The 19,268-nt window shown below is 38.4% G+C and overlaps 1 long non-coding RNA gene across 1 annotated transcript in view; it reads right to left on the reverse strand.

The window, feature by feature from the left end:
• The window catches only part of LOC108709332, a 38,280-nt gene extending 36,716 nt beyond the window's left edge, over nt 1–1,564 (reverse strand). Inside the window, exon 1 of the long non-coding RNA XR_001934607.2 lies at nt 1,428–1,564. This is a non-coding gene — a long non-coding RNA (uncharacterized LOC108709332). The remainder of the gene's footprint in view (nt 1–1,427) is intronic.
• Nucleotides 1,565–19,268: the final 17,704 nt, after the last annotated feature.

Genomic DNA, 19,268 nt, shown 5'->3' on the forward strand with positions numbered 1-19,268 from the left:
AAAAGGCAGGAAACAGTATATCACTCTTTTTCAAAATAAGCCCGCATAAAGTCCAGTCATAGACCACTTATTCTAATTAGTGACTTCCCTATGGCTGATTAGTACCGCTCAACCAGCCAACAAGTTTGAATGCAAGAACTATGGACCACATATACCCCAATGGTTGTGGCCTGCAAGTCAGCTGTTATAATACTGCAATTGTATAACCTGCTGCATTAGCGCACAGGTGCCGTATAGCCATTTGCATTTAACCAGAACTGGCCACTACTCTCAAACCAGTGTATACAAATACCTATATTGATCTTTGTGCTTCCCAAGTATATAATCCTATATACTACATAGCCTTTGTATAAGTCAGAATTGGCCTCAGCCAATCCATTTAGACCAGATATATGTTTACATAAGTTACCACCGTTAATGCATCTATAATTTATATATTGGTTGGATCATACTTACCGTGGCACTGTCCCTTAAGCCATTATTGACTGCTGTATATAAGAGTATTACACTTATCCCCAGCATAGCTGCTGCATTTAAATAAGCTTATACCTGACTTGGATGCCACATTTAAGCCAGTCTTAGTTCCTACATTGATGAAGTGTATGATACTGAAATGGCTTGCTTGCAAGAGTAATCCCTGCTTATAACTTGACTCAAATGTTACATAAAACAAACACGACATGGGGCCACTGGAACAGTGACCTATGTTACCTTATGCTTACCAGGCCCGGACTGGCAATCTGTGGGTTCTGGCAAATGCCAGAGGGGCTGCTGTATGGTTCCATAGAAAGTTACCATATAGTGGGCTGTTGGGGCCTCTGTGTACTTGTGCCTGATGCTTACATACCAACCTGGAGGCTGTATAGGCACCCTCTGGCAAGTGCCTTAATCCTTCCCGCAACAATCACTGAGCTGTTTAACCCATACCTTTAGTTTGGTTGTTAGATTAATTGGTGTCTAAACCTGAGAAATGTATAACATGTACATTTATATTTGGTTATTGTCTTCGTCAACCCAAAGCCACTGGAAGCATATACATTGGTTGTACTATTAAACGGTGGAAGGACCGAAGAAATGTATAATATGTCCATTTATATGTGGATACTAAAGCCAGGTCCAAAACCACTGTAATGTTTCCACATATACATACAGTTTGGTTGTAATATTGAACAGTAGCAGGACCACAGAAATGTATAACATGTACATTCTTATCTTGGTTATTACAGCCAGCCCCAGAACGCACACACACGTGCACGCACGCACGCACGCACGCACACACACACACACACACACACCAGTGTTCTGCCCCCTACAGCATTGCCTTAGCTTCTAAGCTAGCTAGAATCAGAGAGAATAAAAGAAGTACATGTTAATTTAACTCACAAAACTTTATAATAACAGAACAGAGTTATAACACAGAATCTTACCTGATGCTTCTGAAAATCACTCTGAGCTGCTAAGGGAAGGAGTGGGAGGGGGCTCTACATGCTCAGTAACTGCACCTGACACTGACCTCCACAGTAATTATCTAAGTACCTACAGCTGCTGCTCACAGAACCCGCAGACCCACCTTGTCTGCTCAAAGAATATACAGATCAGTATAGAACATGCAACTTAGCGTTGCATTAACACAGCATTACATTAGAATTGCTCATAGAACAGCCATCGTTCCCCAATGGCCTATCTGGCTCTGGCCTGACTTGTGCTCTGATAAACTTCAATCACTATTTACTGCTGTACTGCAAGTTAGAGTGTTATTACCCCCCTCCCTTTTTTCCCCCAGCAGCCAAACAAAAGAACAATGGGAAGGTAACCAGGTAAGCAGCTCCCTAACACAAGATAACAGCTGCCTGGTAGATCTAAAAACAGCACTCAATAGTAAAAACCCATGTCCCACTGGGACACATTCAGTTACATTGAGAAGGAAAAACAGCAGCCTGCCAGAAAGCATTTCTCTCCTAAAGTGCAGGCACAAGGCACATGACTGGGGGCAGCTGGGAAATTGACAAAATGTCTAGCCCCATGTCAGATTTCAAAATTGAATATAAAAATCTGTTTGTTCTTTTGAGAAATGGATTTCAGTACAGAATTCTGCTGGAGTAGCACTATTAACTGATGTGTTTTGAAAAAAACATGTTTTCCGATGACAGGATCCCTTTAAAAGTTAAGAGTTTCCAGCATCAGGATAGCGTTTCCAACATCAGGATAGCGTTCCCAGCTAAGCCCAGTTCTTAACTGCTAGCAGAACAAAGGCCCCAGGATTTTTTTTTTTATTACCTCAACCTTGGGAAAGACTTGTGAGGGAGGCAGCTGGCTCTGAAACCGAAATTCCTCCAGGACAAAAAGAAAAGAAAATAATACCCCAGTATAGGGGAGAAGGAGGACATAAGGTTCAAGCCGCTAACTAAACATTCTGCTAACCCTACTCCCCAAGGCAAACCTGGGATTCCAACAGATTAACCTTATCTAACAGCCACCTCCCTATCCCATCCGTAAAAATCATAAGGGGTGTAGGGGCCATACACCCCAATGCCGTTGGACGCATTTTAGACATGTCCAGTAGTCATGTGGGGGCCGACCCGAAGCTTCCCTGGGGGGCGGGGAGGGCGCTGGTCTACAAAACAAAGGGGAGCAGTGGGCCCAGGTCGGATGCGGGTAAGGATTGGGCGGGTTAGGGTCGGGTCGAGAAAGTCTCGACCCACACATGACTAATGCCCAGGTAGGCACACGGATGGGGGGACATAGCACTTTCCGCCGGACAGGTTATAATCAGGCCAGAAAGGCACATAGATCAAAGACAAACCAGTGAAGCAGAAGAAAAAAAAGACACTGGATGGGGTGGGGTTGGGCTTTTAAAGCCTTGGGGAGGGTCCTTCTGACGGTAGCACTGGGGCGGGGCTATCCCATTACGTATAACGGAGTTGTCCAGTGAAATTTGTGTTCTCCATCCTATCCCTCTATTTGAAAGTATTAAATTGGTCTGGCTGGTGTGGCCTCAGCAAGGAAAGAGAGCAGTAACACAAGTGGTTGTCGTTTGAACAAAGCCTTTCTTCATAGTACCAGTACCCTCCTGTGGCCAAATATTTTGTGAGACTGTCGGTGGGTCCTGTAGTCTTTGGGCCGGCCCTGTAGGCTTTGGGCTCACCAAAAATTCATGAAACATCGAGAATTCTCCGAAATGCATTGATGTCTATGGGTGACAAAAATTTTTTAGACGTACATTAAATTGCACGACAATTTTTTACACCAATTGGTGTCTATAATGTAATTTTTGAGGTGAAACTTGCCATAAAATTTTTGAGGCAAAACTTGGCGAAAATTTTGCTCATCGCTAATAATAACTTGTAATTTAATAATAACTTGGATTTAATATTAAAAAACAAACTTTTTCTGAAGGAACATTGAATAACATTTAAAACAACTCATCTTTTAGTTAATCAAAACCAATATAAATTGTTACTTGGAAATGACCTCACATGCTGTATATATATATATATATATATATATATATATATATATATATATATATATATATATATATATATATAAATAAACTCAAAATAACCACATTCCGTATTATCAATTCCTCTGCCAGCTTCAGGAATTATATGGAACCTTCCTGAGTGATCTTATTCCAGCATTATGAGCTAAACTACAAAATAGGATATAGTGAAGAATCTTTTTCAAGTAATGGAGCGATATGTACATAAGGGTTGTTAATATGGTATGTTTAAATAGTTTCAACAATTTCAAAGAAATCTACATTCCAGTTAATAAATGTGAATACCTTACGTATACATGTTTTTGTTATAATTCATTTAGTGGGTTGTGTTTTTTGTTTTTAGCAGATAAGTTGAGGCAATTCCAGTGTTCTTATCTGCCTCCAACAGTTGCACCAAAGAGCTAATAGAAACGTCCCTTCTAGACACTGATATAGTTGCAATTTTATTGAAAGACTGGCCGAGAAGTGAAAGCACATTCAAAACACTATTTTATCTCTGCACAATAATAGCAGTACAGATGCCTGAGTCATGCCCAGTATCGACTGAGGTACCTGGAGCCCACCAGGTACTGCTGTCCTTGCTGCTGACACCCCTCAAAGTTTTCACCCCCCAACCCCTGCTATACACACACATCAGGGCTGAGTGGTGGTGGTCCCAGCAGGATGATGGGGCAGTCAGTGGGAGGGCCCAGCAGGGTAATGGTGCAGCCGGTGGGAGGGCTCTTCAGAGTGATTGAAAGAGTGGTGGGGGGCTCAGTAGGATTATGGGGCAGGTGGTGAGAGGCTGAGTAGAGTGATGGGAAGAGTCTGATGATGGAGCAGATGGGGAGGGGCCCAAGAGGGTGATTGTAGGAGAATATTATGATTGGTGGTGGGCTCAGCAGGGTGATGGGGAGAATGGTGGAAGGTCATGCAGGTTGATGGGGCAGTTGGTCGTGGGGCCAGCAGAGTGAAAGGCAGGTTGGTGGGGGCCCCTGCAGGTTGATGGGGCAGGTGGTGGAGGGACCCAGCTGAGTGGTGGGAGAGTGCCCAGCAGGGTGATTGAGAGGTCTGTGTGAGGAGGAGGAAGGAAGAAAAATTAAGATGGCCTTGTGTTTCACAGTGGAACGCACGGGCAATTTTTCTGTAGTATGCAGTCGGCGGGAGCCTAGCAGCAAGATAGTGAGCATGATGGCAGCGGGGCCAGCAGGACCAAGGCCCACTGGGATTTATGCTGGTGTCTCTGTGGGCCAGTCCAAAAGTGGTCATGTCTCTTGGAGCAGAGCAATGACTAACACAACACCTCTTATTTTCTCTTTCCATCAGCTAATGAGAAAACATGAAATAATTAAAAAGGTCAGTCAAAATATGGCATAGTGTAAGTGTAAAATAAATTGAATATTTTCTGTTTTGGGGTAAAAATAACATCAAGCATCACTATTGTAGCAATCCATAACAAACAGCTAGTTGTTGTCTTTAACAGAATGTCTTGAAAACCCAGACAAATGCTTATTACACCATTATTTTATACCTCTCTTAACCTGCTAAAAACATTGTGACAGATTCAGATGGCATTTTTTGAAAAGTGGTTTAAAAAGCAGAGGCCTCTACAACTATATACAGCAATTGCACAGTTATGAAATGTAATTATACATTTCTATCGATGTGTGTGAGTTTACGCCTTGCTGTATTTCAACACCTATTTAACACATTTATAAATATGCCCCTAAATCTAAAATGGTCTTGTGACAAATACAAAGATACATTACAAAGAGTGGTAGTAAACAGGACATTTTTTTATTGGACTAGAGTTGCTAGTGCAGTACCACAGGGCACTGTACTTAGTCCTTTGCTTTTCAACTGGTGGGTATTGGAAGTAACATTTCTATTTTTGCAGATGATACTAAATTGTGCAGAACTATAGGTTCCATGCAGGATGCTGCCACATTGCAGAGTGATTTCACTAAGTTGGAAAACTGGGTAGCAACATGGTTCAATGTTGATAAATGCAAGGTTATGTACTTTGGCATACATAATATAAATTACATTAAACTTAAGTACATAAGAGGACATTATAGATAAATAGCAGGGGACCATTTTCCCACAAAGAGGATCACTCTTTATGTGTGATTCTTTTCCTTTTGGATCCTGTTTTTTTTCCCTTTTGGTCCTGTTTATGCAGTGTATTAGCTACTCTGTTTTAATTGCCTGTCTGATTCAGGAGTATTTTATATACACAGATGTCATTCACATACAACCAATATCAAGGTACGTTAAGTTGAAGGAACAGTTCAGGGTAAAAATAAAAACTGGGTAATAGCTGTGCAAAATAAAAAATGTTACGAAAATAGATAGTTAGCTAAAAATATAATCTATAAAGGCTGGAGTGACTGGATGTCTAACATAATAGCCAGAATCCAATTTCCTGCTAACTCTGAGTTATTCAACAACTAAGGGGGCCACATGGGACATAACTGTTCAGTGAGTTTGCAATTGATCCTCAGCATTCAGCTCAGATTCAAAAGCAACAGTTATGACCCATGTGCCCACCCCCTCAAGTCACTGATTGGTTACTGCCTGGTAACCAATCAGTGGAAACCAAGAGAGTGCAAAGCAGGAAGTAGTGTTCTGGCTACTATGTTAGACATCCAGTCACTCCAGCCTTTATACATTACATTTTTGGCTAACTAACTATATTAGAAACATTTTTTATTTTGCATAGCCTATTTACCCAGGTTTTTTATACTGAACAATTCCTTTAATTTAACGGGCTTTTTTTTTATTGATTCTGCTGTATTGATTTGAATTGATTGTGCTTTATAGTTTGTGGGAGTTTGAATTATCTGCTATATGCCTCTATAAGGGTGACAATGGATTAATTAAAGGCTTTTTTTTTTTTTATAGTTTAGAGCATTGGTCCCCAACATGTTGCTCTCCAACCCCTTGGATGTTGCTCTCAGTGACCTCAAAGCAGGTGCTTATTTTTGAATTCCAGACTTGGAGGCAAGTTTTGGTTGTATAAACACAGATGTACTGCCAAACAGAGCCTCCTGTAGGCTGCCAGTCCACATAGGGGCTACCAATAATCAATCACATTCCTTTTTGGCACCCCCAGGAACTTTTTGTTCATTCTTGTGTTGCTCCCCATTTTTTTTTTTACATTTGCGTGGGGCTCACGGTTAAAAAAAATTGGGGACTCCTGGTTTAGAGATATACTGTATGTCAGATGTCAGCATCTAACTGATGATTTACTTGAGCAGGATTAACAGATATATTAGTATGCAAAATGCATTTTACAAGATATAGGGGCAGATTCAATAAAGCGCGAAGTGATTAACGCTAGAGAAGATTCGCTGGCATGACGTAATTTCGTTACTTCGCCGATTTACAGGCGTAACTTCGCTAGCGAAGGAGATAGACTCTAGTGGTAATTCGCTCCCTTACCCCTGGTGAAGTTGCGCTCTGGCGAAGGGATGTGACTACGCAAATTCACTAAGATGCGGATTTTCCTGAACGTTACCTCTTGCGCCAGACTTGCCTTCGCCACCTCAGACCAGGTGAAGTGCAATAGAGTAGATAGGACTTCCTCAAAAAATAGTTTTCTATGTCCCAAAAAACGCTGTCGACTTTTCATTTTTCAAGGTGATAGGCTGCAAAAGAGCATAATTTTTTTTGGGGTACCCACCTTCCCCCCTACATTTCCTAACATATGGCACATAAACTATACAGTGGGATCATGTGTAGGGCAATATAACAACTCTATTTTATTTTATTAAGGTTTCCCGGGCTTGTGTAGTGTAATGTATTCAACTTCCATTCAACTTTAACTTCCCGTCGTATGCAAATTAGCCAACGCTAGCGCAACTTCGATTCGCTTGCCGCAGTAACGCTAGTGCTACTTCTCCAGCGTTCGGCACCCTGGACGCAACTTCGGATTTTAGTGAATTAGCGTTGTCCTGGCGAATTTTCGCCTGCTGAAGTGTTGCGATGTGAGTGAAGCGGACGCTAGCGCATAATGTGAAGTGGCAAATACAGTATGGCATCCAGAATGCATGGGATCTGCGGTTTTCTTTATAAGGGATCTTTCAGTAATTTAGATCTCCATACCTTAAGTCTCCAGAAAACCAGTTTACATTATTTAAACCCAATAGGTTTGTTTTGCCTCCAATGAGTATGAATTATATATTAGCTGGCATCAAGTCCGAGCTATTATATTATTATTAGAGAGAAAAAGGAAATCACTTTTAAAAATTGGAATTATTTAATTAAAATAGGATCTATGGGAGATGGCCTTCCCATAATTCGGAACTGTGTGTTTTTGGATAATGGATACCTGTGCAGGAAGTGAGAATTCACAAAGATGAATAATTAAAATAATATCAGTACCATTTTTAAAAATTTGTATTGCGTTTATTTCTTATTAAAGTGGCAACAATTGTACAGACTAAACACAATTAAATTATTTCCTAAAAAATACCTTTTTCAGTACAGTTTTAATTTATGAAGTGTGAAGTAAAGCCGACTAGTGTCTGTATTATTAGGTCCAGGCTTATCTAGGGTAGTTGTATTTGAATATATAACTACTGTAAATACATAACAACCTGAATGGATTTTAATTGCTAGTTTTCTTCTTCCCATTAGTGATGAATCAATGAACAGGCACAGTCAGTACAGACATACCAGAACAGGTCAGAAAAAATGAACAAGGTTAAACACAATTTTGAGAAATAATTAAGTAGAAAAATATACAAGGGCAATGTGCAAGTAAGTTTGAAATCCCCTATGAACACAAAAAGAAGTTCATTATTCAGACTTAAAACAAAGTTTAAATAAACAGACACATACAAAACATCTTTAACCAATCCCGAGACATAATTAATGTACTATAAATAACACCTGATTATGTGGGAAGTGAATATAGAGGTAAATAGTGCAACGTAAATCCTTAAAGAATGTCATGCCTCTTTATAGGTCCCTGGTAAGGCCTTATCTGGTGTATGCAGTGCAGTTTTGGACTCCAGTCCTTAAGAGGGATATAAAGGAGCTGGAGAGAGTGCAGAGACTAAGTGCAACTAAACTGGTTAGAGGGATGGAAGACTTAAATTATGAGGGGAGACTGTCAAGGTTGGGGTTGTTTTCTCTGGAAAAAAGGCGCTTGCGAGGGGACATGATTACACTTTACAAGTACATTAGAGGACATTATAGACAAATAGCAGGGGATCTTTTTACCCATAAAGTGGATCACCGTACCAGAGGCCACCCCTTTAGACTAGAAGAAAAGAACTTTCATTTGAAGCAACGTTCTTCATAGTGAGGACAGTGAGGTTGTGGAATGCACTGCCAGGTGATTTTGTGATGCTGATTCAGTTAATGCCTTTAAGAATGACTTGGATGATTTTTTGGACAGACATAATATCAAAGGCTATTGTGATACTAAGCTCTTTAGTTAGTATAGGTATGGGTATATAGAATTTAATTAAAAGTAGGGAGGGGTGTATGTATGGATGCTGGGCTTTCATTTGGAGGGGTTGAACTTGATGGACTTTGTCTTTTTTCAACCCAATTTAACTATGTAACTAACTATGTAAGTCAATTGATTCTCTAATCAAATTAAAGAGTATGATCTATAAAGAGAAAAAACTCATGACTTCATGCACACTGAGGTCCATTTCTAAACTACAGTCCCATTGATTAGGTTCTCTGAAAACTTCAACATAGAGGGATGGAAGACTTTAAATTATGAGGGTAGACTGTCAAGGTTGGGGTTGTTTTCTTTGGAAAAAAGGCACTTGCGAGCGGACATGATTACACTTTACAAGTACATTAGAGGACATTATAGACAAATAGCAGGGGACCTTTTTACCCATAAAGAGGATCACCGTACCAGAGGCCTCCCCTTTAGACTAGAAGAAAACAACTTTCATTTGAAGCAACGTAGGTGGTTCTTTATAGTGAGGTCAGTGAGGTTGTGGAATGCACTGCCGGGTGATGTTGTGATGGCTGATTCTGTTAATGCTTTTATGAGTGGCTTGGATGATTTCTTGGACAGACCTAATATAAAAGGCTATTGTGATACTAAACTATATATAATTTATGTGAAAGTAGGGAGGGCTGTGTTTATGCTGGGTTTTCATATAGAGTAGTTGAACTTGATGGACTTTGTCTTTTTTCAACCCGACTTAACTATGTAGCTACTATAAGAACATGCTGGGAAATTTATCTGGATATTTAAGGCCTGAGATGCAGTCTAGATTAGAAACCAAAGTTTACAAAGTACAGGTCTAATCACCTTGGGTATTTCGTATCCCTACAGACTACAAATGGGAAAAGGAGTTTTTTTCTGAAAAAGAAACCCCCTCTGTGTCAAAGATTCCATTGCCTAAATTTGAGCTATTAAATTATGAAAATACTGTTCTGATGTCATTGACATCATTCCCTGCCCCAGTGGAGCTTACATTCTAAGCTCCCTATCACATTCTGTGGTCAATTTTCATCAGCAGTTCTTACAGGGTTGGAATTTAATAATAATAACAATATATAGCATCAGTCATAAAATTTGTCAGGGCTACTATTATTTCTGATCAGGTAGAAAAGGGAGACAAGTAAAATATCTTGCATTTTTAACACTATTCAAATGTATTAGTGCTTGAGCCCCCTAACTGCAGGTAAAACTAAATAAAAAATGTAAAATGCACTCATGTTTTCTGGCATCAATTTCGTTATATTTTTTTTCCAATAATCAGATTTATTTACATATTTACATATTTAAATGTACAGTGATGTTTAACACAAGTAACACTATATAATTAAAAATATACACAATGCGTACATAATACACGTTACAAATATGTGTGATCATTGCTTGAGCTGGCAATCTTAAAGGAAAACTATACCCCCAAAATTAATACTTAAGCAACATATAGTTTATATCATATTAAGTGGTAAATTAAAGAATCTTATCAAACTGGAATATATATTTAAGTAAATCTTGCCCTTTTACATCTCTTGCCTTGAGCCACCATTTCGTGATGGTCTGTGTGCTGTCTCAGAGATCACCTGACCAGAAATACTACAGCTCTAACTGTAACAGGAAGAAGTGTGGAAGCAAAAGACACAACTCTGTCTGTTAATTGGCTCATGTGACCTAACATGTATGGTTTGTTTGGAATGTTTGTGTGCACAGTGAATCGTACGATCCCAGGGGCGGCCCTTATTTTTTAAAATGGCAAATTTTTATTTAGGGTTACCCAATGGCACATACGACTAGAAAAGTATATTATTAAGAAAATGGTTTATTTACACGAAGCAGGGTTTTACATATGAGCTGTTTTATGCAATATATTTTTATAGAGACCTACATTGTTTGGGGGTATAGTTTTCTTTAAGAAAGCTTTGAATATGTAATCACACTTGCTGAGCAGACTAGCAATGACTAAGCCTAAAGGCTCCCTAAAGAATAAAGCATTCATAGCTTATGGGGTATAGGTAAGTGCTGCTGTCAGATGTGGTTTGTGCATATGAGGGAATCGCAACAATATATTTCTTGCATTAAAAAGAAGCATACTTTGAATACTTACAAACTTTAACACACATACCAAGAGCTCATTAGCTTATCTCAGTCAACATCCAGGCCTAACTAGTCTGAGACATCGCTAGTGAATATTTCATGGAATTTCAGTGCAAATGAAGAGAAAATGTTCACTATACATTGGTTCTATGATAAGTAGCAGCTGTTATGCATAGGATCCAGAGATCCAGCACTTATAACAGCACATGTCATCATGTTTCTGTATTTACATGCCAGGTGTATACATTTTTTGTATGAACACTAACTTCAAGAAAGGGTTGGGAACTGTGAGATGTTCTGACTCCTGTTCCTAAATCCTGTGCATTCCCAATCCTGTTTTTGACCTTTGGCATGTTTAATTGACTTGATATTGTTTTCCACTTGTCCTGACATCTGGGCTCACAAACAAGTTGCCTGCCCCAACCTTTGACCTGATCACTGATGCACTTCTCAGCCTGCCACCTATCATGATCACTGGCAGGGGCCTAACTACAGAGGAAGCAGTCCCTGCAGCTGCAGGAGGACCCAGGAGGTATGGGGGTCCCATGAGGCCCTAATTAATGAGCAATTTCAATGTATGTTGATAAAACAGGACAACCTCTGAATATAGTATGCTAGAGACCCTAAAATTAATTTGCTGTGGGGCACAGTAACACCACTGACCACTGGCTTGATAAAGCGTATGCGAAACGTGCGTCGGCGAGCCTTTTCTTTAAAAAAAAGCTTATTATTGAAATCTACCTTTTTTTAAACTTTAATTGAATCTCGGATCCAGAGAAATTGAATGGAATCGTAGCGCTACTAGCGCAGCATTCATTCCTTTTATTCTCTTTTATCTCTAAGGCACTGAGGATTGGTTGGTTTTATAACAAAGTAAGCTCTCCTTACAAGACCGTTAAACGTACTAACGAGACCACAGTACTCAGTGTTCTGCCTTTCTCCCACGTATGGTGTCCCAGGGCTTAGAACAACGCAGCTAGTTTCTTCAGGACAACTCCACCTCTATTCTATTTTCTATTTTCTAACTTTTATTTATGAATTGCTGACGCTTTATTTTTAATTGTTTGATACCATGAACTCACTTTAAAATTATAACTACAGCACTAGCACCTAATTTAATTCATAAAAGAACCACGAACTTTTAGATTATTCATCAATTGTGTGTAGATAAATTTTATTGAAAATCACAGCACCTAATTTATAGCACTTTAATCATTTTAATTATTTGTATATAACACAATCAATTGAAATACCATTAATTGTATGTTGGTGCTAAATTGATTGAGAACTAAGCATATGATTATAATAGCACTAAGCACTTATATAATTAGATCTCAAATAATTTTAGTAAGGTAGTGTGGGGTTTTACTGCTTTTTCTTGTTTTTAGTATCTCTATTCTGGTTTATATACCTCTACACAGCCTGAAATTGGGTAATACAAGTGAGTGAACATTAATTACAAGTGAACTATATTTTTGTTTGTGATTTAATGATATTGAGTCATACTCTTGCTATGCAACACTGCACCAGAAAAGATTGTTATCTATAATGTAAGATCAATAAGATTCATGCAGCGTGCCCATGTTTAAGGTACAATTTTTCTATACCTCAGATTCCTTTGTAAAAGATAAGTTGTCTACATGTAATAAAATCCAGTAATTGTTGATGAGCTCTTTCTATGTGAAGATTTTTTATCTTCTGAGTTCAGATAATTACTTGACATTAAATGGGCTATAATATAGTGGTTGGCGAATTTAATCGCCAGGCGCTAATTCGTGGTGAATAAGCGAAACCACCGCGAAAATTCGCCGGCCTAAAAAAAATGGATGCCGGCGTTTTGCAATTCGCCAAAAACAGACACCGGCGAGACGCCGGCGCCTTTGTGAGTTTTTTTTCGCCGTTTCGTGAATTTTGCGGGAAATTCACAATTTTTTTGGCGAAGCAAAAAGCCCCAAATCTGCCCATAACTAGCTATAAAGGCTTCTCCCAAAGAGTAGGTATTGTGACCTTTGTACAGTTGATTCATCTAATGAGATGCTCTTGAAACCAGCTCAATTGCACTTTTAGCTAACCCCTATCAGAATTGGGGAGGGAAAAAAGTTTCTATACCCTACGGAATATAGAAAAGTAAAGAAAGCAGACGATTCAGATAATACGTTTTTGATTTATGATGCCACATGACATTGAAACCTGTTTGCTTTGGCTTGTTCCCCCAAAATAAATGAATCCCATTACAAAGGCTGGAACTCATAATAATATTTTTTATGAGTATCTGGGATAGCGGGGATATCTAGTAAATTGTAGATGTAAATTAAAGGAATTCTCTTAGACTGGTTTGCCATCATCCAAGCTTTAAATAATGAATGTTAAAGACACTGAAGAGAACCTTTAGAAGGGACATACCGAATCCACTTTTTCGGATTCAGCCTAACCCCCGAATCCTTTGCGAAGGATTCGGCCGAATACAGAACCATATCCTAATCTTAATTTGCATATGCAAATTAGGGGTTGAAAGGGGAAACATTTTTTTACTTCCTTGTTTTGTGAAAAAAGTCAAGTGATTTCCCTCCCTCCCTCAGTTCAGCCTGGCAGAAGGATTCGTCCCAATACAAATCCTGTTGAAAAAGGCCAAATCCTGGCAGAATCCCGAACCGAATCCTGGTTTCGGTGCATCCCTAGCCTTTAGTAATTTAGTATTTATTCAAGAGAATAGATTTTCCGAAACAGGGGTTTTTAGTTTCAAAGTTTTTAAACCACCATAGCACATTAAGATAAAATATTTATTTATTTCTGGTTATAATTTTCATAGGATGGCACACATTCCTGCATGGTTGCATTTTTTGGGAAAAGCGTCTTACAGGATTGATCCTTCCCTATCATTTGCTTTTATATGGAGAGAGGTTGCCAAGACCAAAGTATTGGTTCCAAATATTAATGCTCCTCTGCTTGTGGCTTTTAAAGGAGACAGACTGACCAGACCACCCATTGTTAAAGGCATAAGACTAGTCATGAACCGATCTGTTCCATTTTACTTCCCCTTTTGAAATAATTTTCTCTGCAAATTTTGCGGAAAAATCTGTAGCTGACGAAATGTGGAAATTTGAAGCAAATTGATGCCTGGATAAAAAATTTTGCTTGTCACTCGCATACCATCAATGGGATTGGTGTGGGGGTGCTTCAACCATTCTGAAAGGCTGCTTTTAGGTGCCAAAGTTTTTCCTTGTTCCAAAAGGCTGTTTGGGTAAAATGCAAATTATTGTAAATTTGAAAAATTAAATGTATAAATTTATAGCTTGAATATTAAAAATGCACCTCCCATTGACTTCTATAGAAGCTTGCTGTGTTTTAATTGTTGAATTTTTCATTTGACTTTTTTGTGATTTTGTTGATTGATAAATCGTCAAAAACCTGTTTTACTCAATTTTTTTGGATTCATGGCAATAACTCAAATTCGAAATGTAATAAATGTGTCCCCAATTTTTTTTTACAATTCTTTATTTATAATATTTCGAACAACATAAAAAAGGGAAGGGGGTACAAAAGACAAGAAAGGGAAGGGTTTGGGGTAGGGAATATATTTGTATGAACAAGAAAAAAAAAAGAAAAAGATAGAAAATACATATTTAAATATATGTCTTAATTAAAGATTTGTGGCCCTGCAGAATAATTAATTGTAGCTTTGAAATGCCCTAATAATGGCACTGTAACCAATAAAAGTTTTATCTCTTATCTCATAGACACAATGAGGCCCATTTACAAATCGAAGGGTTTTAATCCATCGATCGAACAATTTTCCTTCGATCAAAAAATGCTTAGAAAGCTTATGGGGAAGGTCCCCATAGGCTAACATTGGTGCTCGGTAGGTTTTAGTTGGCGAAGTAGGTAGTCAAAGTTTTTTTTAAAGAGACAGTACTTCGACTATCGAATGGTCGAATAGTCAAACGATTTTTAGTTTGAATCGTTCGATTCGAAGTCGTAGTCGAAGGTCGAAGTAGCCTATTCGATGGTCGAAGTACCCAAAAAAATACTTTGGAATTTGAAGTTCTTTTGATTCGAATCGTTCACTTATTAAATGTGCCCCAATGTGTCCCCAATTTAATAAGTTTTATTACATACAATGTGCAAATCTTCTTTCAGTTACCAACTTGCATTAAATTTCCACCAAAATATATTTAAAACAATAAGAAAACAGAGTTGTTGTTATTCATCAGTAACTACTGCCTAGTTTTGTACTGAATGACAGTTATTTTTCTATGCAGTTATCTTTGTACCTATCATGCCTATTAATAAAACAATAATGATTTTATGCAAATGTAGACAAACACTACTTTTTATAAAGCTTGTCTTTAATGGGTTAAACCAGGTCTGAAGGGGGGGGGAGTGGTGGTGGTAAAATAATGCGTTAGTGTTAGTCTGTCTAAAAATAAATGACACTTCTTTATAAATATGCTGATTAGCTATTTGTTATGCAGTACATTTGTGATCACAATGCATGGCATTCATTCATGTGTAAGCGTAACAGCTGAGCTTTATAAATATGCTATTTATTTTACACCAATTATTATACGTTTTTGGCTTGAAATAATTTACACACATAAGCCTAATATGCATAATTATTTATATTATTTATTTTAAAATCTCACATCTATTCAAAAGTTTGCCTGAAATATATAAGGATTCCAGAGATGATATCATTGGTAGATGTTACCTAGTATAGTCGACTCCATTTTAGTCACTAAGCTTTGGTTTGTCCAAAATTGATGGATAAAGTAGGTGCACACCTACTTATAATGATATTTTGACTCATGTTATGTACTGTACAAGAATATATATATTCTCACATTGCGGCCCTCTACAACAACAGTGATATCTCCATTTTGGCACAGTATGATCTAACAATCTGTGACTAAATTTGAACTAGTTGTTTGCAGTTTGACCTATGTGGAAACCCACGTGTTGACTGTTGGTTGGGCGAGTTTGGGTCGAAATTTGCCCAACCATTGCAGGTTCAAGATGGGTGCAGGTCAGGTTGGGCGTCGCTGACCCCTTCTAAAAAGCAAATCACTTGTAAGGCTACAAATGTATTGATATTGCTAATTTTTATTACTCATATTTCTATTCAAGCCCACTCCTATTCATATTCTTGCTCAAATCAATGCACGGTTGCTAGGGTAATTTGAACCCTGGCTACCAGATTGCTTAAAATGCAAATTGAAGAGCTGCTGAAAAAAAAGCTAAATAACTCAAAAACCTTAAATAATAAAAAATGAAAACCGATTACAAATTGTTTCAGAATATTACTCTCTTTAGCATAATAAAAGTTATCCCAAAGGTGAACAACCCCTTTAAGTAACACATGTACACAACAAGGAAGTCCCAAATTTTAATGGAAATAAATCTAATGATCAGCCACATAGCTCACAGAAAATAGTAAGTTTATATTTTTATTTTAGTTGATATTTTTACTACTGCTTCTGAAGCAGGCTATGACAATGGGGCTTTGGATATAACCACAGACAAGTAATATACAGTCATGACCCATAGTTTTTTTTTTACTTATCACATTTGCTTGCTTGTTAATTCTTTAATGCCTCCATTTTTCTACATGAGGTTGAGAATCTGTTAGGCTCACCCTACAATCTCACTCATTAACTCTAGTTTATGGTTTAGTAATTTCTCCCACTCAGTTAAGCTGAAAAGTAAGTTAATGTTTTTGGAGTAATTCTTTAGTATATGTTATATGGCAGTCACTTCCCAGCCACAATCCTCTATGTCTCAAGCTTTCCAATATCCCCCAAATTTAACTGGAGGTTTAGCTTAAAGGAGAAGGAAAGTCATCCTGCACTTGGCGGTGCCAAATGTTAGGCACCCCATGTGATTGTATTTACTTACCTGACACCCTGGGCCGATGCTCCTATCAGTAGAAAACGTCACCGGCCCGTGGTTATACCAGTGAGAACCAACTGCGCTTGCGTTTGCCCCGGGAAATTGCAAGCAAGAAGAAGCCTGAAGAGGATCGCTCCATGGTGCTCACTGGTATAACCCTGGGCCGATGCAGTTTTCTGCTGATAGGAGCACCGGCCCGGGGTTTCAGGTAAGTCAATACAATCACTTGGGGGTGCCTAACATTTGGCACCCCCAAGTGCAGGTTGGCTTTCCTTCTCCTTTAAACCATTTCCTCCAGAAGTGAATTTGGTTGGTCTGCATCCTGCTTCATTCAGTATTCTATGTCATTGGCTATATACTGTATCCTGCAAAGACAAACAGGACATAAGCAATTTGTTCAATTAAAAGAACAATACAAATCTTCTTTATTTAAATAGTACTGAAAGGGAGAGTTTACCCCCTTTTTCCTCAGTATACCATTCATCAGTATCCCCCTTGTTTGAATTACAGGAAGGCCTTCTCCCATAGACTTTTAATCAAAATATTTAACATTTTAAAAATGATTTCCTTTTTCTCTCTATAATTTTAAAACAGTACCTTATATTTTGTCCTAACTACAATATAATTAATCCTTATTGGAGACAAAACAATACTATACTTCACGTTTGGGGATCCAAATTACAGAAAGGCCTCTTGCCTGGAAAGCCCCAGTTTCCAAGCATTCTGGATAACAGGTCCCATACCTGTAATTATCTACCTAACAAGCAGGCCTGGACTGGGAGTCAAAATAGGCCCTGCCATTCCAAGTACACAGAGGCCCAAACAGCCCCCTACCAGCCCACTCTATGGTAACTTTCTATTGAACCATACAGCAGCATTTGCCAGAACCCACAGATTGCCAGTCCGGGCCTGCTAACAAGAGCCAAACATGGCTTCATTCCCCCTGTTTGCCCTGTTTATCTTAACAAAATAACAAAAAACATAAATAATTTATAATTAAAACTACAGGAAAACGTGTTCAGCATGTGTTCAAGTTGTATTAACTAAGCTAATCTTGGACAAGGCAGTATGCTGTCCTTTTAAAGAAGTGTAGAGCTGTATAGAGAAGCAGTCTTGTCTCACATCTGTTTTATATATTTTTGCATCATTCTTTATTTTTAGGTGTCCTTGTATAATTAAGATTGCTTCGCTCCTGTTCCTCTGTACCAGCCTATGTCATAATAATGGAATGTATCACTCCAAGAGGAGTAAAGATAAGATTTTAGGAAGTGAAGGATAAAGCCTCGCTGATATGCAGTAGACTTGTCAAGGACATTTATGCTATGCTTTGACCTTCTTATGGTGTATTTTTTAGATACAATGTTTTATTTTTTTTTATCAACGGTTAATGTATGTGCAGAAATGTTAATGTCCTGTGTATTAAATCGCAATCAAAAGTCACCCTAAACATCAAAAATCTGGAAGCATTATATATCTGCATTGCATGGAAAAATAAGTTACTTGCTATATTTTGTATAGTTGCAAAATAGACCCAGTGAAGTAACAAAAACAAGGGCCATATATATATTATTATTATTATTTATTATTAACATTTATTTATATAGCGCCAGCATATTTCGCAGCGCTGTAAAGCAAATGTGTTTATACAACTAAATCACATTAATAACATACATAGAACATATGGAGTTACATACATCACAACCAATACGGTACAAATAATGAGGAAGGCCCTGTGCAAAAGAGCTTACAATCTAAAGGGAAGGGAATAAGACAAAAGGTGTGGGAGTGGGCAAGATCAGAATTAAGTGAGCTAGAGATGTAGTACTGTATGTGGTATTTCATTTGGTAGTTAAGCAGAGTGAGGGTAGGCTTCTCTAAAGAAGTGCATTTTAAGAGATCTTTTGAAAGCAGAAAGGTTGGGAGAAAGTCGGACAGACCGTGGGAGAGAATTCCAGAGGAGAGGTGCAGCCCTTTCAAAGTCTAGAATGCGAGCATGTGAAGAGTTAATGAGAGAAGAGTTGAGTAGCAGGTCAGTACCGGAACGTAGCAAGCGATTGGGTGAGTATATAGAGATGAGATCAGAGATGTAGGGTGGGGCAGAGTTATAAAGTGCTTTGAATTTTAGGGTAATTAATTTGAATTTGATTCTGAAAGGTAGCGGAAGCCAGTGCAGGGATTGACAGAATGGTGAGGCAGAGGAGGAGCGGTTGCTGAGGTGTATAAGTCTGGCGGTAGTGTTCATTATGGACTGGAGAGGTGACAGTCTCTGGAGGGGAAGGCCAAGTAAAAGAGAGTTACAGTAGTCTAGACGTGATTTGATGAGAGAGTGAATAA

Source organism: Xenopus laevis, chromosome 2S (genome assembly GCF_017654675.1).
Source record: "Xenopus laevis strain J_2021 chromosome 2S, Xenopus_laevis_v10.1, whole genome shotgun sequence".
In the NCBI taxonomy this organism is placed as follows: Eukaryota; Metazoa; Chordata; class Amphibia; order Anura; family Pipidae; genus Xenopus; species Xenopus laevis.